Consider the following 6502-nt stretch of genomic DNA (forward strand, 5'->3'; position numbering starts at 1 on the left):
AAAGAAATCTTTGTTTTGATTTAAAAAAAGTTTTTGAATCCAAGTTTTCTACCTCAAGTTATGAGCACACTCTTTAACGTTTCAGTTGAAAAATATTTCTTTGCTATGCAAGGCAAAGTGCATTGATAGACTTACTGTGAGCCAAGGCTTCTATTTCATGCCAAAGTACTATCCATTGACTTAGGATTATGGATAACGACACACAGATTTGGCAATAAGAGGATATAAGCTCACAGTTTACATTTGACAATGATGAATTGCGATGTATCCATGCCAGTGCAATCGTGTAAGGCACGTATGGCATCGGCTCAAATTGTTGAGACCACGATTGTTTGGAGGTGATAACAACATACAAGTGCCCACCTAGCCAAGGCGCCCGTTGGGTCAGCCGGCCAAAGTTTTGATGTGGTCACATTATTTTTCCGATGTTTAATACATCAAACCTTGTAAAAGCCTAATGAAAATCGTCTATGTCAAGTCTAAGTCAAAGATGTAATTTTTCCAATGATGTATGTAAAGGTCCATGAGAAGTTGGCCGCCGGACACTTTAGAAAGCCCTAGGTATATAATACACTAAGGTTAGTGGGAAAGGGAGATTATTTTTTGAAAGATAAGTGACTATTGCTGTACGCACAGGGAGTGACCTCTTGGCTCCAACTTGTAATCATCGCTATTGTGGCTACGGTAATCCAAATTTAGTTTTGTTTATTGCATTGTGTTCTTCTTACTGTGCTCTTTCATTCAAGTGTAAGCTTTCAAGATTCGGTGTAGGTATCAAACACAACTGTCGTGGCCTTAAATCGCTATTTTGAGTGTTTATATGCATATTTTATGTTGTTTGACCCTAGGAGAGGCTTTAGGGAACCAAAAACGACCCTTTAGGATCATCCGTTTACTATTTTTGCGTACTTTGGGACGAACGATCATGATCTGTGTACCCATCCAAAATGCTGTGACAGTGATAGGATATGCTCCTGATAGTTCCATGTAGCTTCCCTTCAAGTTTCGTGCAAATCCGATATGATTTGCATGGTAAACAGGCGTGATGGCTGTAGAGCTGTGTAGAAGGACATAGGCAGATTACTTGGCTTTAGTGCATTTGATTTGCTTGTAGAGTTAGTAGTTGCATCTCTTCGATTTCACTTCATTAGGATTGACACCCTAGTGAGTTTCCATGCCTCATCCGAGTCGCTTCCCCGGTATTGATATTTATGTTGATGCCTGAAGGCTATGCTATGGACGTCCGTCACGGCGACCCGCTAACATTGGCACCGTTTCCGGGGAATGAATCTTAGGTGATGAGTGACCGAGTGCATATTCAGAGTTTTCTTATTGTTCCAAAAGATAATTTCCATTCCATTTTCATTTCAGTGAAGCATCTAGACAGGGGTTTAGTGCTTAGTGGAGTCTAGGGTCGGTGGACTGGCTAGATCTACTCTTGAGAGATATAGGGAGTTGTGAATGAGATTGCTTTAAGCATTTTTTCTCTGCAAATTTCTTTGTATTGATTGAGTACTGATCCATCATCCGTTTTTTATCCTGTTTGTTTTGTTTGATTCATTTTCTTATGTTCTTTCATTTTTGTACTTAGGAGTAGGATAAGTAAATCACATTCTAGTCAGATTTGGGGCAAAAGATAGAGTCAAAAACACCAAAAAATCATAACTTTGGCAAAAGGGCCATAAGACTCTGAAATTAGAAAATCTGACCAAACAGAGCTGAAATTGATTCAAATCACAAAGTGGTAGCACCAACCACTGGGAAATACTTGTCAGAGTGAGCTTGTAAAATTTCATCAGATTTGGATATGGTACTACGATCGCGATCGGTGTACCTCAGTGTCAGAATTGTACAAGATTTGACATGTGCCTTCCTGATAAGATTCTAAACAAGTTTTTCTAAAGCAACCACACCCAAAAACATCAAAAATCAAGGAAATCAGGCCACTTGGGTAAAACTAGCCTAACAGACCCATAAACTGTAAAATCTTGACTTTTGGTGATCCAAATGCGAAAAGACTTGGGGGATAGCCTTAAAACATCAGTGTCTACAAGCATGCCAAATTTGGGCTCAGAACTACGATCACGATCGGTGTACCTAGACCTCAGATTTGTACCATATTTGATGAGTAGACTCTTCAAGGGTATACAAACATAAAAGTCTAAAGGACCTAGGGTCAAAAACCACAAAAAACTGGTCAAAACCATTGAATACAGATCCAAGTGGCATAGAAATTGACTTTCAATAGACCAAAACACATCAAAATTGGGAAGAAACCATGCAGAGGGATAGCTTGTGCATAGGACAAGCCTAGGCCTCTCTCAAATCCCAAATCAAACATCAAAATCAATCAAACCTGATAAAATTGGAAAATCAGGCACTTCAGACCAAGAAACTGTAAATTCTTGACTTTTTTGAGTCCAAATACAAAAGTGTCTGGCAGGTAGTCTTAAAATAGCTTAGTGAACAAGCTGTTGAAGTTTCATCCAATTTGGGCTCCAAACTACGATCGCGATCGGTGTACCTCAGTCCCAGATTTGACCCACACATACACCTAGGTTATATAAGATACCAGGAGATGTCAAAATTCAAAAAACAATTTCACAAAAATAGCCAAAAACAGCAGACAGTCAGAAAACCACTACAGCAGACCAAGATCTGGTAAAAACTTGACTTTTTCTTGTCCAAATTCAAAAATATTTGAGGAGTAGACTGTACACATCATTGTCTACCATATCCACAAGTTTCATTTGAAAAGGAGCTAGAACTATGATCGCGATTGGTGTACCCCAGTGACATTTTGAGTTGAGACTTGGTGACTAGGTAGCTGACATCTGGTGCAACATATTTTCCAAAAGGAGCAAGGTCAAAAAAGCAAAAGAAAGTGGTCAAAAGTCCCAGTTACACAATCAGGCCAATAACGGCAAAACCACTTGGGATTTGGGTTTTCATTGGTCAAAACATCTCCAAATTCAAAAATACATAGACACTTGGTATCAAGACATCAAGGGCTAGCTACTGTGCAAAAATCTTTTAAATATGTGACATGGGGTCAACGATCGCGATCGGTGTACCTGTACATAGTGAAGGTATTTGACTTCATAAGTTTGTAGATCTACTTGAGTATATCCCAAATCTCAAGTTTGAGTGAAAAATACCCTCTGGAAGCCAAGATACAAGCACAAAATCTCTTTGTGTCCTGATCCTGAAACTGTTTTGAGTGCTGTTTCAAGTGCAGTTTACCAAAACTGCTCTAACTTTTGACACAACTCCAAACTGAGTCTCCTATAGCTAGGAAGAAAGCTTGTGAGATAAGAAAGTTTTTATTTCAGAGTGAAATTTGCTAAGATTCCCATTTACAAACTTTAAGGGTACCCAAAACCAATATCCAAAGGTCAGTGGGGCACCAAAGTGTTAAGTATGGAGCCTGATTTCCCCTTGTAATTTTCTGTGGTAAAAGCGCACATTTGTAAGGCCCCCATTATGAGGAGAAGCCATCGTGCATGAAGGAAAATCACTCACCGGAAACCAAAATTTTCACGGACAAGAATCAGGGGCAACTTTAAAGCCCTCGGGGGTGGAGGCCCCTGAGACTTTTTTTTTTCGCCGGAATATTCTTTTTCGCCGGAATATTATGGCCGGACGGCGGCCGAAAAGTGGTCAGAAAACAACCGGTCGGTTGGCCGGTGGCCGAATTCAAAAGCGGACTTGTCTTCTCAAGGGCGGCCACACATGGGCGGATTGGAGGGTCCGATTTGGACTTATTCGCACAAGGGCGGCTACACATGGCTGTCTCTCATAAGAGAGGGCAACCCTTTTGGCCTATAAAAGGAGGCCATTTCTACACACATTTCATAGTGTGAAGTTGATGCAACAAGCTGAGTGTGAGGTGGTGAGAGTGAAGCAAGGCGGGAGCTCCATTAAGGGTATAATCCCTTTGTAAACTACTTCTTGTTTTGAAGTACTAAAGCCATTGAGTGGCTGCTTTCCTGTGGACGTAGCCCACATTGGGTGAACCACGTATATCGTGTGTACTCTCTCTCTCTCTCTCTCTCTCCTCTATAATTTCGTGTATATAAATCTATCTCTCTCCATTAAGTAATCTACTCAATTATCTATTTAGCTACGTCTTATTTCCTAACACAAAGCATGACTTTTTAGAGACTTGACCAGGGGTAAAAAGGGATTGTGTGCACTAAGCCAAGGTGTTCTTATCAAGGACCATCTTGAGAGTATTGAGTGAGGCTTAAACATGACAACTCATCCATCATTAGGGTTTCCCACTCAACTCAGAGCTATGTCACCTACACAAACATCCAGAAATACTGCAACACTTATAACAAGAGGAGTGAGACAAAACCATGAGGCTTATCAATCATATCAAGCCAAACCTCAAGGCATGGATCATGATATTTGTTAAGTGATAATGTAGCTCACTGGAAGCCAAACCAATCAACTAAAATGCGGGAGTTTGGAAGAGCAAAAGTGGAAATTGCTGGAGACTTAGAGGAGAAGCATCCTCTAATCAACAAACCCAACGTGAGGCTCATCAAAACCAATGAATCCACAAGAGTTATAACGGATTACACTTATGATGGACTTTATAGGTTACGTATTGGGGATTAAAACAACTTCTATAGATGTTTAAATTCCATCATTGAAGAGTTGACAGACTACAAGAACCTCTATGCCTTCACATACACAGATGACCAGGGAGTGCAAGTTCTAATGGTAGATAAGTATGGACAAGAGTACAAACTTATCAGCCCAATTGAGCTAGAAAGATATACATACATGGGTACTCCAATCTTTGCTTACTACTTTCAACCGAGTGTATGCGTACCAGGGTTTTTTGAGACTAATTTGCAAGAAGATAACATTGAAACTATGGAATCAAATGGACCTCAAACATCCAAAATAGCTATTCACGGGAGTGTAGCTCCTACCTCATTGAGTGGAACCAAGAGACCACCAATTAGACTTACAAATCCATCAACATTTCCAAAACATGTTTCAAAGGGGATTCCACCAGGATTTGCTCCAAGACGAGAAGAAGGAACGAGGGATGTCTTTGTGAGAGACCCCAACACGCTAAGATACATGGTTGAACCAGAACCAATGAGACCATATCAATTGGCCAAATGTGTCAAGAAGAAGTATGATGGATTAAGGGATCCATACGTACATGCATCCTTGTTCAAACAAGTGTTAAGAGCTGAACAAGTATTTTATTTTCATACATAGTATGAGGGATTTGGCTTAACCTTGGAAGGGATAGCATTGAATTGGTTCCAACCGTTGGACAAAAATGCCTTCTCAAACGTTGAACAACTGTTGCAAGAATTTGTTGTGGAGTTCTCTAAAAGGGGAATCAAGCATAACACAGTGTCCCAAATCTATGCATTCAAGCAAAAAGAAGATGAGAGAGTGAAGGAAGCATTGCTACGCTTCAAACAATATATAGAGAGATGTCCGGAACGCGAGTTACCACAGGATGAAAGATTATCAAATCTCTTCATAGAGGGTTTGAAAAATGAAACTCTCAAGAAATATTTGCACTTAAAAGGATGTACTTCCTTTGAACAAGTCGCGAGAGAAGCGTTATACCTAGTTGAAAATTGTAAAGCCTATGGCGAGGAAATTGGTGATACAAAGATCACTATGGATAATGCTCCTTTCGCATCTAGTGAAACCAACACAAGGCAAGTGGTTATGTCTCAATGAATGAACAACCTAGATAAGCTAGCGGCGCAAGTAGCACAACGACTAAAATGGTGTGCCATTGAGCAAAAATGGACCCATCATGAGATGAGTGAGTGCTACTATAATCAAACCTACACGAGGGGGATACTATTTGGACATCAAATAGAAAAAAAAATGCCATTACCAAATCATCCATTATTTCAAAATAGGGTTGTATCAAGGGCTTTACAAGGAGCTGAGGTATCACAACCTAGGCTAGGGCAAGAACCTATGAGAAAACTCTATTCATTGAATGAGGACACTTTGATGTTCATAGCCAATCAAGAGCGTAGACCAGAGATCATTCTGGCTAAGCAAGAACAACCATCAATTGTGCCAGCAGTGACTCAACAAGATGGACCATACTACAAGTGTGGAGGTAATCATTGGGCCAAGAATTTTTTTGGTGTAGAGATAATTGGATATTTTTTGGAGTGTGCCATTACACACGTTGTTCCTAATTGTCCAAAACACCCAAACAAACAGAGGAAAACAACAATGAATGTTGTGGGAGTGTTACCTTATCCAAGTGGATCAAAGGCAGAACCCAAAATTCCTGTGAAGGTAGTGACTAGAGCCCAAGCAAAAGAAAATGTTGAGTACCAAGCTAATGAGGAGAAATATCAACAACCCAAACAAGGGTTGTTGATATTTCTCCTCATTAGCTAGTGTGTCAGTGAGGACTAGGAGAAAATCCTGGAAAGCCAAAAGAGACAAAATTAAAGCAAAAACAATTACAAATCAAACTGCACTACAAATA

The sequence above is a fragment of the Adiantum capillus-veneris genome, chromosome 25 (genome assembly GCF_014529385.1).
Source record: "Adiantum capillus-veneris isolate H3 chromosome 25, ASM1452938v2, whole genome shotgun sequence".
NCBI lineage: Eukaryota > Viridiplantae > Streptophyta > Polypodiopsida > Polypodiales > Pteridaceae > Adiantum > Adiantum capillus-veneris.